Below are 22,209 nucleotides of genomic sequence, written 5' to 3'. Positions count from 1 at the left end.
TACAACAATATTTACCTTTGGAGTTAAAAATATCAGATATCTGTAATTAAGGAGTTAATTTTAAGTTGAAATATTTTCTTATAGATTTAAATTTATTAGATACCAGCATTTTCTTTCATGTACTTCTTACTTGTCTGTAAACCTGTTGTTTTTATTTTGCTATTTTTTTAAAGTTTAGAAATTTCCAAATTCCCTGTTCAGAGACTGTTCTGTTTTTTGTCTCCAGACTGAACATTGACTGATACATTCAATAAATACTAAGTCTCACTTCTGCCCTTTTTTTATGTTTACAACATAAAATAGGGTTCTAAAGACTATCCTTTAGCATAAGCATTATATGATATAGTACTTATTATTATCATTACTCAAGGGGAATGCCTTTTAGAGAGTTTCTAAGGTAACTGCTTAATACTTGTCTGCTGCAGATTTGATCTTTTCCTAAAATATAAATCAGCACAGTTTTCTTCATAAATAAATCTTATTATTAAAAAGGAAGAGGCTTAAGTGAACACCGTCCTCAGTAATGCAGTTTATTTATATTCTGGCACAAGCTCCTTATCTCATTGAAGGAGCACCATCAGTCTGGAAACTATGCTTTGAACAGCACTCTTCCAGAGAATCTGAGAATTGAGACTTTCACCAATATTTGAATATTTCAGCATTCTCTGTATGAGTCTCATAAAAGCGTTCTCTTTCTTCTGCTCTTATAATGCCTTCTTTTGACATCATTCAATGCTATGAAATTTACATTTTAGCTAGTTTCAATTATTTTTTTAATCCTTGAAATTTCTTCTATAATGAGTATTTTTTTTTCTTTGAAAGCTCTTTCTATGTGGAGACTTTGGTCTAATCTCTATTGTTTAGCTACTATAAAGGCATTGCCTCACCCTTGCCTCCCATTTTTTCATAGCATATGGTATATTTGGCTACCTTGATATCAAATGGAGGCCACCTTTGAGTGGTTGTTATCCTACAAAATCCGTTTGTTTTTGTCACTGTTCTGTTTCTTCCCAATTGTAATTAGCACTGTTGGGTTTGATTAGTGTCTGCAGCTGTTACTGGAATGAAGTCACTGTGTCCCGTTGCATTTCATCCTCCCATTGTAATGACCAGACAGCTCCAGTAATTAGATTATTGTTGACTTCAAAACCTGAAACTGAGCAGTCGTTGTCAACCTTCAGAAGCATCAGTATGAACTCACACAGTACCTGCCATCTGCTCCTTTCATGGGGTCGTAAAAGAACATTTCTGAAATGTTACTGCTTTTCCATCATTTCACTGAGTTCTGTATCAGAATGCCCAGTAACAGTTTCCAAGCAAAACACCTACATTTTCTTCATTTCCACACCTGTCTAAATAAATGCTAAAATCCTTGAAGCCTGTCAATAATGTCAGCCTCATAAACTAAAAGTAGAAATGCTCTCCCCATGTTACAAAACGTGAGGGCCATCCACATGGAAACAGGACCTACTCTACACTCACCAACAGAAAACGGAAATCTGAGGGAAACTATCCCCCACCTGAGTTCTTCTTATATATTTTTATTCAGTTCATGTTTTAATATGGATTGGTCTAAATAACATATGATACACATTTGACAGTGTCTATAAATTCAGATTCAGAAGGTGCAGTGTTTATTTTCATCTTTGATTCAATTATCCATTTAGAATTTTAGAAACCATTTTCCACGTGGCTTTTCTTGGTATACAGACTGAGTTCAGAATCATCAAAATATACATGTTAGTCAGAGAAACTGCTTGGTCAGGTTCAGATGGTAAAGATAGGTTTTTTGTGGTTGTTGTTTGTTTGTTTATTCTTTCTCTGCTCTGATTTTCAATCAAATCAGTACAATTTTCTGTTCTTATGAATATATAGTCCTTTGTAATTGCTATCTGCTCCAACGTTGACTTCAGGTAACTGGCCCAACACCCCAAGCTGTTTCCTGTGTCCACCCTTTTCCTATACCCTGTCATCTTGTCCAAATTTTAGTGTAGAGGAATTGTCTATAGTTTATTTTTTCTCTTTAACCCAGCCTTGCTTCTTAGGATGTTCTCTGTGACTCAGCCTATATCAAAGTAGTTTCTTTTCTTATTCCTATCATTACCCACACTTCTAATTTCCTGATCTTTGAGATTCCCCTGCCCAATCTATCCAGGATGGCACATAAACATCCTCCTATTCCATTTCTGAATCACATTCAAATGAATACACTTACATTTATAATTAACATCTATAGCAAAAAAAGAAAATGTACAAGCACAGTTAAGAAGGGTGTACATCCTATTTGAGAGCCTTATATGTTTATTCAGTTCATGTTTTATGACAGATGTTAAAATAGAGGTGTCTAAATAATCTATGCTACACATTGACAGAAGTTTATAAATTTAAATTTAGAAGATGAGGTGTTAATTTATTTTCATATCCTTTATTATAAAGAGAATATATGACAAGCAAAAAACCTGGGCAAGCATGGAGGTGTTTGGAAGCAGCAGCTTTTCAGTTTGAAGATTCACACCATTTAAACACTACTTAGATTTTCACCAGGTGCACCACACTCTCTCAAGTACAATCAATTAAAAGTGCATGTATACCATTTAATTTATCAACATCCAGGAAACTTCACTGAAACCAGAAACCAGAACAGTAACTGTTCAGTAAAGGTCCTTTTTCATGTCTATTTTGATGCAATAATTTAAAATCACTGTCATAATTATATCATTATTCAATATTTTATATTTTTTCTAACTTTCCTATATAAAACTAAATTTACCTTTATGAAATGTGAATATATTAAATACACAGAAAATTAGCATTTTTCTATTTTCAACTGTGTGTGTTCATTATGCTTTGTGAACTGTGGAATTGTTTAAGAAACTATATACTTTAACACACAAAGGGTGGGCCATGATCCAGCCCCATAGATACTACCCAGGAGTTTGTTAGATGCAAACTCTCAGACCCCCACTGAGTCACAGCCACTCAGAATCTGCATGGTCTGAAAAATTTGAGCAAACCATTTAATAATTATACATTGAAAAATATGAAGTCACTATTTGAGTTTTGGAAATCCTGGAGGCATAGTGGTTAGGTGCTATGGCTGCTGACCAAAAAGTTGGCAGTTCAAATCCACCAGGCACTCCTTGGGAACTCTATGGAGCAGTTCTACTCTGTCCTATACGGTTGCTTATGAGTCAGAATCAACTCGACGGCAACAGGTTTGGTTTATTTGAGTTTTAATTTTTAATACTTATTATTTTTTAATACTTATTTTTTAATGGGATTTGGTCACTGAATTGTCTTATAATGAAATTTTTAAGAAAAGAAAAAGTCAACATCACCAACTGAAGTAAAACTTCCAATTATTTAGATATGTTGATTTATCAAGTGACAATTATTTCCCATGCATCCAGGACTGCACTTGATTTAATAGGGCTTTCTACCCTTGGCTCCTTTAGTAGCTTATAGGTTGTATCTTTTTGGGGTGTCAGATAAAACTAGATTTTGGTAATGGTTGCTTGGTTCTATACATTTGCTAAATGTCATTGAATCATACTCTTAGAAATGAGTGCATGTATAATAAGTAAATTATACCTCAATAAAGTTGCTTAAAAATGTGAAGAGCCAGGCAAATTTAGCTGGGTAAATTATCAGTGGATTTTTCTTATTCTCTTCAAATGTTATGCTCCATCAGTTTGGAAAATCAGTATTTAGTGTTCTATACAAACTGTATTTTTTCTTAATGTAGAAAAATATATATATATATATATATGCATTAGTAATTACTAAAATGATAAAAAAAAAATAGATCTTGGAATGTTAAGAAACTAGCATTTTTACCTGAAAAGTAGAAAAGTCAACATTGTTTTCAAGGGCCACAGAACAAATTACATGCCTCTTAACCCATTATTTGGTGTTTCCGGGAGGCTTACTTTAGTACAACTGGTAAACATAATAGCCCAGTAAAATAAAGATGAGAGAGATTGAGTGTGTGTGTGTGTGTGTGTGTGTGTGTGTGTATTTGAATATGGTATTGGGGAGGGATAAAAAAGTTAACAATCCAGTTTTAGAATGGAAATTACAATAAAACTAACACATGAATGTGAAAAGTGTCCATCATTTCTTAAGACAAATCAACTTTGAAATTAAGGCAAGAGGAAAAGCTAATATTTTGCTGATAAGCCATAATTTTCCATTTAGTAATTATCTTTTAAGAAACTCATTTTAATAAAATGACTAATTAATTCACTGTACTGCTTTGCTAATAGCACAGAAACTATGGTAATTGGAAGGAGATAACAAGAATTTTTAGTACAAGGAATAACTTGAATGGTGATGGGGCTCCTGTATTTTACCCTGTCAATTTAAATGCAAATATACGATCACAATATTCAGTCTCCTCTTGTTAAACCAGCAAAGATGGAATTGTACTGCTTTAGGTATTTAAAAAGAAGAAAACATTAATGATGATTATGAATGTACTATATAATACAAGAACATTTAAGATTAATGGAATCCAAAAGTCTTTTTTTTATCATTTGCATTGAACTCAAACAAAAATCAAGCAAAATGTTTCTGTAACAGGGATAGGCAATTTGCGTAAGGCAACAACATAAAACACTTGACCAATCCCATTAATATCAAAGGTACTTTTTTACATTACATCTTAATGCTTCCTGAGCATATGAAATTTTTACCTATAAAAATCATAGTGCCTAGAGTTTTGTTGCAGATTCAGCCATCCATTTTGTTAACCACAGTTATGTGAAGAAATAGAATTTTGTTCTCTGTGATGACTTGAAAGTCTCGATATGTATCTATAGGCAATGATGATGTCCTGTGTCTATGGGGAATAGAAACTACACCGACAGTTATATGGTATGGAGACTACGTATTTTTAGCACATTCAACAAAAAGAATTCTTAGTTATGATATCTGGGTTTTATCTACTGGAGCTAATCCATTTGACACTATTCACAGGTAAGTATTCAGATTTGAGTGTTTTACCAGGGAAATAGAGAACAGAGCCTATAAAATTTTATCGCATTTTCATGAATTTCTAGTGTTTACCGGTTCTCCATGAAGACTGAATTTGGAATTTGAAGTTATGAGATATATCCCAAATCCCACATTCTGAGGTTCCATGTAAGTATACAGTATTATGATATTATTATGTTTCTATGAAGTTTTGTCAGAGAATCATTATCATCTGCATGAATTTTGTTGTATCTTTTGACAAATCAACGGTAACAGCTAATTAGGATAGGTTTGCTTCCATGGGAAAAAAAATAGCAGCTCCTTAAATGAGAAAGAATTGTATTTCATTCTTCTGTAAAAGTTACATCTAGATAGGCAGTACAGTTCTGACAAAGTGGTTTCATGGTGTTATCAAAAACACAGGCTTCTAAATTTCTGCATATTGAGGGCATGGCTTCCATTGCTAAGGTCAAGCTAATAATCTTTAATAATTGCTAGAGAATGAACTATCACGTGGATGTTTCATAGAGCAGCAGGTTGGAAGGGGAAGAAGACAGTCCCTAAGCTTCTAAGGCAATTCCTGGTAGTGCCACTCAGCAATTCTGCAAACATCTCATTGGTTGGATTTTAGTCACAGGGCCCCAGATAGCAGCAAGTTAGTGTGGGAAAGGTAGTCTTTGTCCCAGGTGGCAGTGCATGGGATAAAAACTAGAGTATTGTTACTAAAGAAGCCCTTGTGGCACCGTGGTTATGTGCTTGGCTGCTAACTGAAAGATCAGCAGTTTGAACCCACCAGCTGTTCTGTGAGAGAAAAGATGTGGCAGTTTGCTTCTGAAAAGATTATAGCCTTGGAAGCCCTATGAGGCAGTTCTAGTCTCTCCTGTAGGGTCACTGTAAGTCAGAATCGATAGGAATGGGTTTAGTTTTATGGGTTACTAAAAAAGGTGAAAATGGATATTGAGGGGCAACAGCAGTCTCTAACACAACCAAAACATGTACATCCTTTTATGAAAAATTGTATTTTTATCAAACCCCAAGGGGAATTTTTTTTTTTTGGCTTATTTAGAATTATTGTTAAAATATAATATGTACAAATATCTTTTGAGATTTTTCCTCATTTTGCCTTATCTCATATAAAGATCTTATATTTTGCTATTAACAAAGAATGGCACTACCCACAACCTAGATACTGATTTCCTACCTTCCTGCACATAAGGGAAATGGTATCTCTTGGACATAATAATTCTACCTTTCTTTCTCTGCCAGAATATGCCTTAGATATTTCCCTAGATCTCTTTCTTTCTCTGGGTATTTTCAGAACAAATGACTATGGGCTATTTTAGGGAAATATTTGAAAACTTACAATTTTCAATACCCAAAGACTGCGATTTTCCTAACTTTTCCTCGGAAAATTACTGTATTTTGAGCAAAGCTGCCCATCTGTTTGTATAGCAGAGAATGGGTTTTCTGATTTATTTAAAGCCTCCTTCAAGTTTGTTGTGCACTCTTTGCCTTTAACTTGGCAATGGAAGAGAGGATGTTTAACATTACCGCACTCAGTACGAATAGAGCAAAACAGAAAGAGTGACAGGATTGGCACTTGTTTCAGCATTAAAGTCCTGTGAATCTACCGTGTGACTTCTCTTTTGTGGATAAGTTAGCGCCCAGGGTCTATGTGCATATATATATATATATATATATATATATATATATATATATATATATATATATATATATATACACACACACGCATACATATATTTGACTGACAGGTAACTGTGGCCATGGATGTAGATAAAATAAGTATAAGCACATGAAACATCTAGAAAAAATACCCAGAATCTAGCCATGTGCATGTGTGTGTATGTATGTGTTGTGTGGCCATCCCTGGGCAGGGTTTGGGTTCTAGTTGTGTGAGATAGTTCCTAGGTATGCCTTGAAGTCTCAGTTTGCCAGTCTGTGTAATGAAGGAATTGACTTGCTCTGGACGGTTACTAAATGTTCTTCTCTGAAATTGGTATGATGTTTCAGAAAGGCACACTCTTACAGCCTTTCTGTAATCATTCAAAGAATATTTCTTAATGAGGACCATAGCAAAAGCAAGGAAATATGTCATTTCTGAATCAGTGTTGGACCTAATGATTTTTTTTTTTTTTTAGCCATTCATTAATAAATCAACTGTAATTTAGAATGTGAGTATAAATCTTAACTGGGAACCTGCACATGTTTTCTTATAAAGTAAAACTTCACTATACGTATACTGACCTCAGATTATATTTGCAATGAAGTATACCTAGATGAAATTAAGCTCATGTCCAGCATTTAACTCCTCTGAAGATGTGTCAACTCTAAAATTGTTCATCATTTTAAGTAAACAGAAAAGTCATTCTTGGGATTTTTTTATTCCTTCAGTTGTATCTGATCAATATATAAAATCTTTAAATTGTAGCTCAAGTAGACATTATTTTTAAGGACTGACATTTTACTTCTTTGAATCTACCTTGCACAAACTATATCTTTTACCTTAAAAAAGATGAGCCAACATGAATAAAGATTTTGGTTCAGTCAATGACATTGACACAGTAAGGACTACGGATTGCCTGAAAATTATGCATTAAAATGTGAAGATTTATTGAAAATTTCCCAGACCAAACATGAAAATAATAAAAAGGAACAGGTCTTTGTACTGGAGCCCTGGTAGCACAGTGGTTTAAGCATTTGGTTGCTAATCAAAAGGGTGACAGTTCGAATCCACCAGCCGCTCCTTGGAAACCCTATGGACCAGTTCTACTCTGTCCTATAGGGTCACTTATGAGTGATCAAGAATCAAAACTTGTCACAATCTTTGACTTCCATATAGAACAAATGCCATTTAACTTACAATGATACAGGCTCCTAAGCCATACTTATAAGTAGAAAACCCCTCTTTCTTTTGTATAATGTATGATGTAAAATGAATTACAGTTAAACTTGTGAAAGCCAGAACCCGTGTAACATGGAAACCTTTCAGAGAAGGAAACTCAAATATTTTGCACTGAGAGAGAGTGATAGAAAAGTGGTAAGACTGCACCCTGTCAGAGGTGGAAAACTTGCGAGACCCAGAAAAACAAGGCAGTCTTGTCAAGTTCCAACTCTCTCAGATTTCATTGTATACTGAATAAAACTACTGAGTGATTTAAAAAGGGCATTTTCTCTTGCAAAATGGACACGTGAGAAAGCAAATACGGACTCTTACTAAAACATGTACCGTATGTACCATAGGCTACCATAGGATAGAAGCTGTGCTGATTTTATTGGTATCTAGCTAATATTCAAGTAATGTCTGGCCTCTTGTCTTCCTTTCAAAATCTCCCCTCAGTTTCTTCTAGTCTTAGGTAGGCCTTCTGCTACTGTTGGCAGGTCCCAGGATTCTTTGCCTTGTGAAACAGCAGGTGATTTTTTTGTTCATTCTTCTGGAATTGCTAGCTCCAAGAACATAGTTTAAGGCTCAATAATGAATGAATAGATGGAAAATCAGTCAATAGTGCTTATTATCACACCTTTGTACCTTCGGTCGATTTTTTTTCCTAATAGGCCAAGAACTATTTGAATTTTAATGTTCACTTAAAGGTCAACGCCCTTATAAAGGTTGGCAAACCTCACTGTTTTTCTCTCCTACCCCACAAAGTAGAATAACACACATTTCCTTCCCTGTCCTTCCACTAGTCCTAAATCTATTTCTTTCAGAACATATGTAATATTTTATACAGTGTTTAATTTGATATTCCTTGGGGGAGATCTTTGTATACCCTCAGTGTTTGCAGAGTACCTAGTAAATAGTGTGTGGTTTCAAATGCTGGTTTACCAAATTAATAATTACTCAATCTGAATTTACCTGTGGCTCAAAGACTAATTCATAATAGCTACATGCTAAAATATTCATTAAGTTATTTTCTGATTATTGAATGGGGGTGCTTTTAACAATTTCTGGGGTCACTGTGTGTGTGTGTCTGTTTTCTTTAGATCTTGCCATATTGAGCGTGTATGTGTCTTTATAACATGAGGGTGTCTCAGAATGTTCTTTCCTTTTAAAAATTATCTATCAGTTTCTTTCCCTCATTTCCCATAATACCAAACAGTCTCTTTGAAAGCAATCAATAGGAGGCCTGGATATCTCTAGGCATTGTCGTTGAGGTGCTCTGACCCTGTTCAGAAGGGTCACAAGGGAAGAAGAGGCCCAAAGAACCCAGAGGGCTGTTACCACAGAGGAAATACATCACAACTGGTAGTAATGGCATAGTAATTTTCATCACAATCAGAGATTTCTGGGTATTTTACTGAAAAGAATTTTAGATACCATTTGCTCTTCAACATTTAAAGTGTCAGTAAGAGAACAAAGGCCCAGAGAAGTTAAATGAATGATCTGTACAGCATTCGTATATTTTGTAGTATTGCTAGTACCCACAATTGGCTTAAACTGGTCTCTTGTGCTCTGCCACTCTTTCTCTTATTTATCAATATTAGAAAGTTATTTAAATTCTCGTTAAAAAAAAAAAAAAACCCAGGACTGTGTATAAGAGGCTCTTTCACCAGTTCACATCTATTCTATGGTATAACTTGACTTTGATAGATAATATGACAAATAAGAAAATAGGTCATGCCTTTAAGACTGAAGAGTAAAATCTTATCATAGAACACGCTATAAACCAATAATGAAATTAATTTTAATTTTTAAAACCGTTTTTGGAAAATCCAGAAAAGCAAAAATGGAATGCAAAATCATCCACTACTCCACAAGTTTTAAAAAATATCATGTGTAATTGGAAATGAAAGCCCTCCCTGCAGTGACAGAGGTCGCCACTTTTAGCCAGTGGAGGTCCCACGTCTCTTAATTTACCATAGTCAGTTGTTTCGACTCTTCAGTGTTTCTCATGTGTTTCTTTGTTTTGTTGTTTCAATAATTTGAATATACGAATGAGGAATTTTGGAAAAAGGGTGACTCAAAATGTACAAAGGCAGAATTGAGTTTGTTTTTTTTTTTTAATGTTGTTATCCTTGAAATGACCTGGGGCTATGAAATTAAAATTCTTGAATAAAATTGCATTCTTTCCAATTTCAGTATGCATGTTTTTGCACATATGGATAAGCACGACCTGTGTGTATGTGTGTGCACACACGTGCACACATGTGTTGAGAGGTAAATAAATGAAAATTGAGGAAGAAGATAGACTCCACTTTTCATCCATAAGCTGATATTTTTCTTACTCTGGGAAATATAGCTTCACACAGCAGAGAAACAAACCTAAAGTTTACACAAAGTGCTTTCTTCCTTGGTTTGATATTTCCATTTCACTGCTTTATTTTTACTACCATGTAACTGTCCTAACCTGTAGGAACATGGCACCTCCAATCCCCAAACTCCTTACAAGACAAAGGAGAAGTCTAAGTAATGGATAAATTAATTCTCGTGAGTGCTGATTTCATCCTTGCTTTCTCTTAATAATCATTGATAATACAACATTTTCTGGGGAAAGGTGTTAGAACCAGGTCACCACGGAGGGTTTTCAACTAGCTTTCCAAGTGCTGTAAATGGGGGAAAGACTTCAGATGAATCAAAAGCAAATTAATTTGCATAATGAACTTTTCTGATCATCCATGGCAAAGTAAGAGAATTCTCCGACAATTTCAAAAATTATGTTTCAGCTTAGTTTCAGTGCACCTGAAAAGTACAAAACAATAAATCTCATCTAGTGGAAGGGAAGAATAGCTACTCAACCATGCTGAAAATCCTTAGTTATGTGGTTAAATTATTCTGTCAAACCTGGCTCTATCATTGCCAAAATTAACATAGGTGAATGCAAGGACAGTGCCAAGATATTACTTCTACTCAGAGGGAAATGAAGAGCCTCGGTGGTAAGGTTTTGAGCAGAACAACGGTAAGACTGGGTATTTTAGAAGGCCACGTTCTTTCTGTGTGTTGAAGACAGACAGGAGGGGACAAATGTAGATGGAGGAAACTAGTCAGGAGGCTGTTGTGATAATCCAAGAGAGAGAGTGTGTGTGTGTGGTACCGGTGGAAAGACTGAGAAATGATCCATATTTGAATGTTTAAAACATTACCATATTTTTACACAAATAACACGCACGTTATATGTTTTTTGCCAACCAAGCATGATTACCAAAATACCTGGGGGAGTTCAGTTGGCAAAAATATATAATGTGTACATTATTCATATAAAAATACAGTAGATGGTAGAGCCAACAGATTGACTGGGGTGTTAGAGAAAGCAATGGGTTTATGCTTGCTCCAAGTTTTTATACTGAGTTACTGTAGAGACGGACTTAACATACCTGAGATAAGAAAACCAGTAGAAAGAAGAACTTACAGATCAAAAGGTCAGTTCAGCTTTGGAATTGTAACCTGTTGAGTTTAAGAAGTACATTAGATTTTCAAGTAGAGAGGTTGAGAAATCAATTACATGTATGAATCTGGAAGTTGGGAGCAAAGCTGGGGATAGAGATAAATTTGGTAATCATCAGCATTTAGATAATATTTAAAGTTATAAGTTTGGATTCAGTCATAAAAGAGAGCGAGTTTAGGTAGAGTAGACTGAGTGCAGGATTCCCTAGGTAGCGCAAACAGTTAAACAGTTGACTACTAGCTGAAAGGCTGGCAGTTCAAATCCACCCAGAAGCTCCTTGGGAGACAGTCCTGACAATTTGCTTCTGAAAGGTCTAAAACTTGAAAATCCTATAGAGCAGTTCTACTGTGTATATACAAGGTTGCCGTGAGTTGGAATCAACTCAATGACAACTAACAACAAGAACAGCAGACTGACTATAGGTAAAGAAGGGCATATATTTATAAATTTTTACAAACACATTATCATTCTGTGAATGTTGTTTTGTGATGTGCTTTTTCTCACACACACACACAAAAATGACAGATCCATTATCAACAAATAGAGTAACAATCTTTTGTTTTAACAAATTTATTGAGGCATTTTTTTATGTAATTCATTTCAAGTATACAATTTAATTATTCTTTAAGTAACTCTACTAAGTGGTGCAACTATCACTATAAATCAGTCTTAAGAAGATTTTTCATACTCCTGCCCAATAAGTCCCTGCATGCCCACTTAGAGTTAACTCGCATTAGTCTAATGGCTACACAGTATTCTGCAACATGGGTATACTGAAATTGATTCAGTCTCCAGAGGGCAGTGATAAATCCCTAATGAGCAGTTCTTTAGAAGCTATAGCTGCATTTTGACCATGCAGCTTATTGCACACACATTCCGTGGCACACGGTGATGTCTAAGCCAGTTCTGAGTTGTGGTAATCCCGTGTGTGTCAGAGCAGAACTGTGTTCTATAGGATTTCCAGTGGCTGATTTTTCAAAAGTAGATCACCAGGGCTTTTATCCAGGTACCTCTAGGTGGACTTCAAGCACCAACATTTCAGTTAGCAGCCGCATGTTAACCATTTGCACCACCCTTTTTTTTTTTTTTGGACAGTGGTAGGGATGTCTAGGTTTATTGAAATAACACACAATTCAAATGTCAAAATGTCAAAGTGAAATTTTAGAACATGAATTTAAGCAGAAGAATGTTTACCTGTTTGTGATAGACCATTGGAGCAAGGAAGAAAATAAATAAAAGTGTCCCATTTTCATTTGAAAATAATCTTATTACCTAGAACAATATGAGTTTTCTATACCACAGGAAACCGTGGTGCCGAAGTGGTTAAGAGCTCTGGCGCTAACCAAAAGGTCAGCAGTTTTGCATCTACCAGGCGCTCCTTGGAAACTCTCTGGGGCAGTTCTACTGTGTCCTGTAGGGTTGCTATGAGTCGGAATTGACTCGATGGCAACGGGTTTATTAAAGTGAAGGAGATTTAGATGTAATTAGGAAAAGTTATTTCAAATATAGAACAAAGTCCACAATGTTTAAATTTATGCAATTTTGTTGTTAAAGGAAATTTATTTTTAATTACAGCTCATATAAAATAAAGGGAAAACTTTAGACACACATATTCATGTCCATGAGCAATATTTGTCTGTAATATTTCTCTTCTTGTAATGTGTTTACCAGGTTTTCTTACAAGGGCTATATTCTCCTGCCCTCAAGTAAATTCCAACTCATAGTGACCCTGTAGGACAGAGTAGAACTGCCCTATAAAGTTTCCAAGGCTGTAAATCTTTACAGAAGCGGACTGCCACATCTTTCTCCCTAGCAGCTGGTTGGTTCCAACTGTTGACCTTTCAGTTAGTAGCCAAGCGCTTTAACCACTGTGCCACCATGGCACAAGCTTCATGAAGGTTATCACACACACACACAAAAAAAATTGCCTTTGAGTTGATTTGACTCATAGTGACCCTATCAGACAAAGTTGGACTGCCCCTCAGGGTTTCCAAGGAGCGGCTGGTGGATTTGAACTACCAGCCTTTTGACTAGCAGCCAGGCTGTTATCCACTGTGTCACTAGGGCTCCATAAGTGTTATAGGTACTCGTAAAACAAGTTAGGAAGGACTCACTCCTCCATGTTTTCTGAAAACATTTGTATAAATTTGGTTTTATTTCTTAATTTTTATTTCATACTTTACCTGTGAAACCACCTGGACCTTTAGAAAGGTGTTAATTACAAACTCATTTTCTTTAATAGTTTTAAGTATATTCAGAGTTTTTATTTCTTCTTGAATTCATTTTGTTATTTTTCAAGTAATTTGTGTTTTTAAGTTACTGGAAAGAAGTTATTTATAATATCCAGTTATCTGTTTAATGGTTGTTTCAATTGCATGTATTTCGAAGCTATTTTGTGAGGAGTCAATGTATTTAGACTTTTTCTATACCTTGCCCCTCCTTTCTGTTTTGACTTTCCACCCTCCTTTAAATATGGGACATAGCTGAATTTTTTTTTTCAATCTAATAAGCAGACATTTTTATTCAGTGAGTTTAAATCATTTTTTGAGTTTCGTGATTGCATATGTATTTGCATTTTTCCAGTATCTTAAATTTTTTTCTATTTATCCCACTTTTTCTGTTTCTTTTTCTCTTTTGCTGTTTCCTTTTGAACAGCTGTCTTATAAAAATTTATTTATATTATTCACCTCTTCCATTTTTGAAATTGTATACTTTTTAATTATTATTTATTATTATTATTCTATGTTTTATCATTCTTTCATTAGATTAGGGTAACGCAATTAGCATTTGCCCTGAGGGAAATTAAGCTTATCTCTGCCCACACTGGTCAGCTCCCAGCTCAGGCTCTCCCTCACTGGGGAGGGGAGGTGGAGGGTGTTTCTGGGAGCCATTCCTCATGCCTTGCAAGACCAGCAATACACTGGAAAGTTTGCCTTGTCCAGTATTTATTTCTTCTACAAATAAGACGATTCCTCAGACCATCTAGTCAGCTATAGGACTAGAGGTAGAAATCTAAAAAGATAGCTTGACCTGTCTCTCTCTTATCTCACTGAGGAAGGGGAATTATATGTAAAATACAGTATGTTGCTTCATAGTGAAGGCTTGAAGAACACTTGCCTAAAAGCAAGACATGAAGGTTATGTCAGTTCACTTTCTGCTGCTCTGAGAAATCTTTCTCTTTTAAACTGAGTTTTCCAGATGTTTTAATTAAACGGAGCATTAGTATTTATTTGGTTATTATAATTAGACCTTGTCATATGAAACTTAGGTAAATTATTCCAATTTTATTTTTGTTTCCTGTATACTTAATGCTTGGTGGGGAAAAGTATTTTTTGTCTATAATTCTATAATGTAATGAAAAATGGGCTGATACATTCTCTTCTTCATCTTGGGGGTAGTATTTTTTTCTGTGACTACTCGTAAAACTATTTTTACAAATAAATATTATTATATTTGACAAGAGATTTAGTGAAATGTTGATACTAAAGAATACAAATATAAAAATTACTTCAATAAATGCATTTTAAAATAAGTTACTAGACAAATACATATTTGCTCACTCCATATGAGCACAGATATTCTCTTAGAATGACTCATTAACCCTCTCTCTCCCCCACAATGGGTACTACTGTGAACAGTGGCCAACAGGAGAAAACCTGAGAGGAAAAAAAATTCTGGGGAGGGGGGCCAAGATGGCGGACTAGGTGGACGCTCCCGCGGATCCCTCTTGCAACAAAGACTCGGAAAAACAAGGGAATCGATCACATACATAACAATCTATGAACTCTGAACAACAAACACAGACTTAGAGACGGAGGACGAACAAATACGGGCAGACAGCGACTGTTTTCAGAACTAGGAGCCAGCGCACCAGGCAGGTGACCTTCGGAGCTCGATCTGGGGCAGAGCCCAGGGGGGCAGACGGCACAGAAAGGGGGCCCACCCCTTCCCCCCCGAACCCATCCCGGGAGGAAGCCTAGCAGGTTGGCGCGGGCGGCGTAGGGGCGCAGCCGGAGGGAGAAACACCCGGGAGGCAGTGACTGATCTGAGAGGGGGGAGAACAGCGTCCCAGCTGGGGTGCCCTGCTGTCCGCCGGGAGTTAGGCGAGAAGCCGACGGGGCGCGCGCGGGGGGGGGGGGTCAGCTGTGTTTCCCTGGAGTGACCCCAGGGCGGGGCCCACGCGTTCGTGCGGGAGGACGCGCACCCAGTCCGCGCGTGTGGCACGGCACACCAGAGGGAGAAATCCCCGGAGGTGTCTGGTCTCAAAACAGGGAAAGCAGCATCCCAGACGGGGAGCCATTCCGCTGCGATCTGGGCACGCGCGCGCGCGCGGGCGGGGCATGAGCGCGGGGTCCATTTTTATTACCCTGAATTGACCCAGAGGGCGGGAACACCTGGTCGTGCGAGTGACGCCCTCCCAGTTTGCGCGAGAGGTGCGGCACACTGGAAGGAGAAGTCCCCGGGAGGAACTGATTGGTCCCAAAGCGCAGAAAGTAGCATCCCAGACAAAGTGCCGCCCTGCTGGGGCTTGGGCGCGCGCACGAGCGGGCCGTGAGCGCGGAGTCCATTTTTATTGCTCTGAATTGACCCAGGGGGCAGGCCCACCTGGCCATGCGGAGGAACTGATTGGTCCCAAAGCGCAGAAAGTAGCATCCCAGACAGAGTGCCGCCCTGCTGGGGCTTGGGCGCGCGCGGGCGGGGCGTGAGCGCGGAGTCCATTTTTATCGCCCTGAATTGACCCAGGGGGCGGGCCCACCTGGACGTGCGGAGGAACTGATTGGTCCCGAAGCGCAGAAAGTAGCGTCCCAGACGGGGTTCCGTCCTGCTGGGGCTTGGGCGCGCGCACGAGCGGGGCGTGAGCACGGAGTCCATTTTTATTGCCCTGAATTGACCCAGGGGGCGGGCCCACCTGGCCGTGCAGGTGACGCCAACCCAGTTCGCGCGAGAGGTGTGGCGCTCCGGAAGGAGAAGTCCCGGGGAGGAAGTGACTGGTTCCCGAACAGGGAAAGCAGCGTCTCAACCCGGAAGTCATCCCGCTGGGATTTGGGCGCGCGCACAGGCGGGGCGTGACCGCGGGATCTAATTATAATCGCCTGAATAGACCCTGGGGGCGGGCCCACCCGTTCGTGCGGGAAACGCCCACCCAGTGCCCACGAGCGGTGCCGCGCACCGGAGGAAGTCCCCAGGAGGAAGGGACTGGTTTCCGAGCAAGGAAAGCAGTGTCCTAGCCAGGGACCCGTCCAGCCCGGATTTTGGCAAACGGGGGCGGAGCGTGAACGTGGTGTTCAGCTCTATATTCTGTGGTGCTACACTCCTAGCTCTCAGATCCCTCCCCCACCCTCCCCAGGCGACCCCATTAACATCCGAATACCCGGAGCCAGAGAGAGAATTCAGATAGGGATCTGACTGCATTTTTTTTTAGCTGACTACTTGGAAAATCTAGTTTCCCAGTGATGGCTCGGAGACAGCAGTCCATATCAAACCACATAAAGAAACAGACCATGACAGCTTCTCCAACCCCCCAAACAAAAGAATCAAAATCTTTCCCAAATGAAGATACAATCCTGGAATTATCAGATACAGAATATAAAAAACTAATTTACAGAATGCTGAAAGATATCACAAATGAAATTAGGATAAATGCAGAAAAAGCCAAGGAACACACTGATAAAACTGTTGAAGAACTCAAAAAGATTATTCAAGAACATAGTGGAAAAATTAACAAGTTGCAAGAATCCATAGAGAGACAGCATGTAGAAATCCAAAAGATTAACAATAAAATTACAGAATTTGACAACGCAATAGAAAGTCAGAGGAGCAGACTCGAGCAATTAGAATGTAGACTGGGACTTCTGGAGGACCAGGGAAACAACACCAACATAGCTGGAAAAAAATCAGATAAAAGAATTAAAAAAAATGAAGAAACCCTAAGAATCATGTGGGACTCTATCAAGAAGGATAACTTGCGAGTGATTGGAGTCCCAGAACAGGGAGGGGGGACAGAAAACACAGAGAAAATAGTTGAAGAACTCCTGACACAAAACTTCCCTGACATCATGAAAGAAGAAAGGATATCTATCCAAGATGCTCATCGAACCCCATTTAAGATTGATCCAAAAAGAAAAACACCAAGACATATCATCATCAAACTTGCCAAAACCAAAGACAAACAGAAAATTTTAAAAGCAGCCAGGGAGAAAAGAAAGGTTTCCTTCAAGGGAGAATCAATAAGAATAAGTTCAGACTACTCAGCAGAAACTATGCAGGCAAGAAGGGAATGGGACGACATATACAGAGCACTAAACGAGAAAAACTGCCAACCAAGGATCATATATCCAGCAAAACTCTCTCTGAAATATGAAGGAGAAATTAAGATATTTACAGATAAACACAAGTTTAGAGAATTTGCAAAAACTAAACCAAGACTGCAAGAAATGCTAAAGGAGATTGTTTGGCCTGATGACCAATAATATCAGGTACCAGCACAATACAAGGTCACAAAACAGAACGTCCTGATATCAACGCAACTCAAACAGAGAAAGCACAAAAACAAACAAATTAAGACTAATTCTAAAAAATAAATAAATAAACAAAATAATACACACAACAGGAAATCATGGAAATCAATAGCTAAACGATCAAAATAATCAAAAAGAGGGACTAAATATAGGAGGCATTGAACTGCCAGATGGAGAGTGATACAAGGCGAAATAGAAGGATACAAGTTAGGGTTTTACTTAGAAAAATAGGGGTAAATAAAAAGGTAACCACAAAAAGGAATATCAATTCCATAACTCAAGAAAAAAGCCAAGAAAAACGTAACGACTCAATAAACACAAAGTTAAACATTATGAAAATGAGGATCTCACAAGCTACTAAGAAAAACGTCTCAGCACAAAAAAGCATGTGGAAAAATGAAATGGCCAACAACACACATAAAAAGGCATCAAAATGACAGCACTAAAAACTTACTTATCTATAATTACGCTGAATGTAAATGGACTAAATGCACCAATAAAGAGACAGAGAGTCACGGACTGGATAAAAAAACACGATCCATCTATATGCTGCCTACAAGAGACACACCTTAGACTTAGAGACACAAACAAACTAAAACTCAAAGGATGGAAAAAAGTATATCAAGCAAACAATAAGCAAAAAAGAAGAGGAGTAGCAATATTAATTTCTGACAAAATAGACTTTAGACTTAAATCCGCCACAAAGGATAAAGAAGGACACTATATAATGATAAAAGGGACAATTGATCAGGAAGACATAACCATATTAAATATTTACGCACCTAATGACAGGGCTGCAAGATACATAAATCAAATTTTAACAGAATTGAAAAGTGAGATAGACACCTCCACATATATAGTAGGAGACTTCAACACACCACTTTCGGAGAAGGACAGGACATCCAGTAAGAAGCTCAACAGAGACACGGAAGACCTACTTACAACAATCAACCAACTTGACCTCATTGACTTATACAGAACTCTCCACCCAACTGCTGCAAAATATACTTTTTTTTCTAGCGCACATGGAACATTCTCTAGAATAGACCACATATTAGGGCATAAAACAAATCTTTGCAGAATCCAAAACATCGAAATATTACAAAGCATCTTCTCAGACCACAAGGCAATGAAGCTAGAAATCAATAACAGAAAAACTAGGGAAAAGAAATCAAATACTTGGAAAATGAACAATACCCTCCTGAAAAAAGACTGGGTTATAGAAGACATCAAGGAGGGAATAAGGAAATTCTTAGAAAACAACGAGAATGAAAATACTTCCTATCAAAACCTCTGGGACACAGCAAAAGCAGTGCTCAGAGGCCAATTTATATCGATAAATGCACACATACAAAAAGAAGAAAGAGCCAAAATCAGAGAACTGTCCCGACAACTTGAGCAAATAGAAAGTGAGCAACAAAAGAATCCATCAGGCACCCGAAGAAAACAAATAATAAAAATTAGAGCTGAACTAAATGAATTAGAGAACAGAAAAACAATTGAAAGAATTAACAAAGCCAAAAGCTGGTTCTTTGAAAAAATTAACAAAATTGATAAACCATTGGCTAGACTGACTAAAGAAAAACAGGAAAGGAAACAAATAACCCGAATAAGAAACGAGAAGGACCACATCACAACAGAACCAAATGAAATCAAAAGAATCATATCAGATTACTACATAAAATTGTACTCTAACAAATTTGAAAACCTAGAAGAAATGGATAAATTCTTGGAACAACACTACTTACCTAAACTAACACATACAGAAGTAGAACAACTAAATAGACCCATAACAAAAAAAGAGATTGAAATGGTAATCAAAAAACTCCCAACAAAAAAAAGTCCTGGCCCAGATGGCTTCACTGCAGAGTTCTACCAAACCTTCAGAGAAGACTTAACACCATTACTATTGAAGGTATTTCAAAGTATAGAAAAAGACGGAATACTACCCAACTCATTCTATGAAGCCACCATCTCCCTGATACCAAAACCAGGTAAAGACATTACAAAAAAAGAAAATTTTAGACCTATATCCCTCATGAACATAGATGCAAAAATCCTTAATAAAATTCTAGCCAATAGAATCCAACAACACATCAAAAAAATAATTCACCCTGATCAAGTGGGATTTATACCAGGTATGCAAGGCTGGTTTAATATCAGAAAAACCATTAATGTAATCCATCACATAAATAAAACAAAAGACAAAAACCACATGATCTTATCAATTGATGCAGAAAAGGCATTTGACAAAGTCCAACACCCATTTATGATAAAAACTCTCACCAAAATAGGAATTGAAGGAAAATTCCTCAACATAATAAAGGGCATATATGCAAAGCCAACGGCCAATATCACTCTAAATGGAGAGAACCTGAAAGCATTTCCCTTGAGAACGGGAACCAGACAAGGATGCCCTTTATCACCGCTCTTATTCAACATCGTACTTGAAGTCCTAGCCAGGGCAATTAGGCTAGACAAAGAAATAAAGGGTATTCAGATTGGTAAGGAGGAAGTAAAGCTATCACTATTTGCAGATGACATGATCGTATACATGGAAAACCCTAAGAAATCCTCCAGAAAACTACTGAAACTAATAGAAGAGTTTGGAAGAGTCTCAGGATATAAAATAAACATACAAAAATCACTTGGATTCCTCTACATCAACAAAAAGAACACCGAAGAGGAAATAACCAAATCAATACCATTCACAGTAGCCCCCAAGAAGATAAAATACTTAGGAATAAATCTTACCAAGGAAGTAAAAGACCTATACAAAGAAAACTATAAAACTCTGCTACAAGAAATTCAAAAGGACACGCTTAAATGGAAAAACATACCCTGCTCATGGATAGGAAGACTCAACATAGTAAAAATGTCTGTTCTACCAAAAGCCATTTATACATACAACGCACTTCCAATCCAAATACCAATGTCATACTTTAAGGGAATAGAGAAACAAATCACTAACTTCATATGGAAAGGAAAGAATCCCCGGATAAGCAAAACATTACTGAAAAAGAAGAAGAAAGTGGGAGGCCTCACCCTACCTGATTTCAGAACCTATTATATAGCTACAGTAGTCAAAACAGCCTGGTACTGGTACAACAACAGGCACATAGACCAATGGAACAGAATTGAGAATCCAGATATAAATCCATCCACGTATGAGCAGCTGATATTTGACAAAGGACCAGTGTCAGTCAATTGGGGAAATAATAGTCTTTTTAACAAATGGTGCTGGCATACCTGGATATCCATTTGCAAAAGAATGAAACAGGACCCATACCTCACACCATGCACAAAAACTAACTCCAAGTGGATCAAAGACCTAAACATAAAGACTAAAACGATAAAAATCTTGGAAGAAAAAATAGGATCTACCCTAGGAGCCCTAATACAGGGCATAAACAGAATACAAAACATTACCAAAAATGATGAAGAGAAACCCGATAACTGGGAGCTCCTAAAAATCAAACACCTATGCTCATCTAAAGACTTCACCAAAAGAGTAAAAAGACCACCTACAGACTGGGAAAGAATATTCAGCTATGACATCTCAGACCAGCGCCTGATCTCTAAAATCTACATGATTCTATCAAAACTCAACCACAAAAAGACAAACAACCCAATCAAGAAGTGGGCAAAGGATATGAACACACATTTCACTAAAGAAGATATTCAGGCAGCCAACAGATACATGAGAAAATGCTCTCGATCATTAGTCATTAGAGAAATGCAAATTAAAACTACGATGAGATTCCATCTGACACCAACTAGACTGGCATTAATTCAAAAATCACAAAATAATAAATGTTGGAGAGGCTGCGGAGAGACTGGAACTCTCATACACTGCTGGTGGGATTGTAAAATGGTACAACCACTGTGGAAATCCATCTGGCGTTATCTTAAACAGTTAGAAATAGAACTACCATACAAACCAGAAATCCCACTCCTCGGAATATACCCTAAAAATACAAGACCCTTCACACAAACAGATATATGCACACCCATGTTTATTGCAGCTCTGTTTACAATAGCAAAAAGCTGGAAGCAACCAAGATGTCCATCAACGGACGAATGGGTAAATAAATTGTGGTATATTCACACAATGGAATACTACGCATCGATAAAGAACAGTGACGAATCTCTGAAACATTTCATAACATGGAGGAATCTGGAAGGCATTATGCTGAGCGAAATGAGTCAGTTGCAAAAGGACAAATATTGTATAAGACCACTATTATAAGATCTTGAGGAATAGAAAAAACGGAAAAGAACACATACTTTTGTGGTTACAAAGGGGGGAGGGAGGG

At 37.5% G+C, this 22,209-nt stretch overlaps 1 long non-coding RNA gene across 1 annotated transcript in view; it reads left to right on the top strand.

The window, feature by feature from the left end:
• The window catches only part of LOC111749585 (uncharacterized), a 166,685-nt gene that overhangs the window by 95,188 nt on the left and 49,288 nt on the right, over positions 1-22,209 (top strand). Inside the window, exon 4 of the long non-coding RNA XR_002784786.2 lies at positions 5,061-5,142. This is a non-coding gene — a long non-coding RNA (uncharacterized LOC111749585). The remainder of the gene's footprint in view (positions 1-5,060; positions 5,143-22,209) is intronic.

The sequence above is a fragment of the Loxodonta africana genome, chromosome 11 (genome assembly GCF_030014295.1).
Source record: "Loxodonta africana isolate mLoxAfr1 chromosome 11, mLoxAfr1.hap2, whole genome shotgun sequence".
Taxonomy (NCBI): domain Eukaryota; kingdom Metazoa; phylum Chordata; class Mammalia; order Proboscidea; family Elephantidae; genus Loxodonta; species Loxodonta africana.
This window is presented reverse-complemented; position numbering and strand designations above follow the sequence as displayed.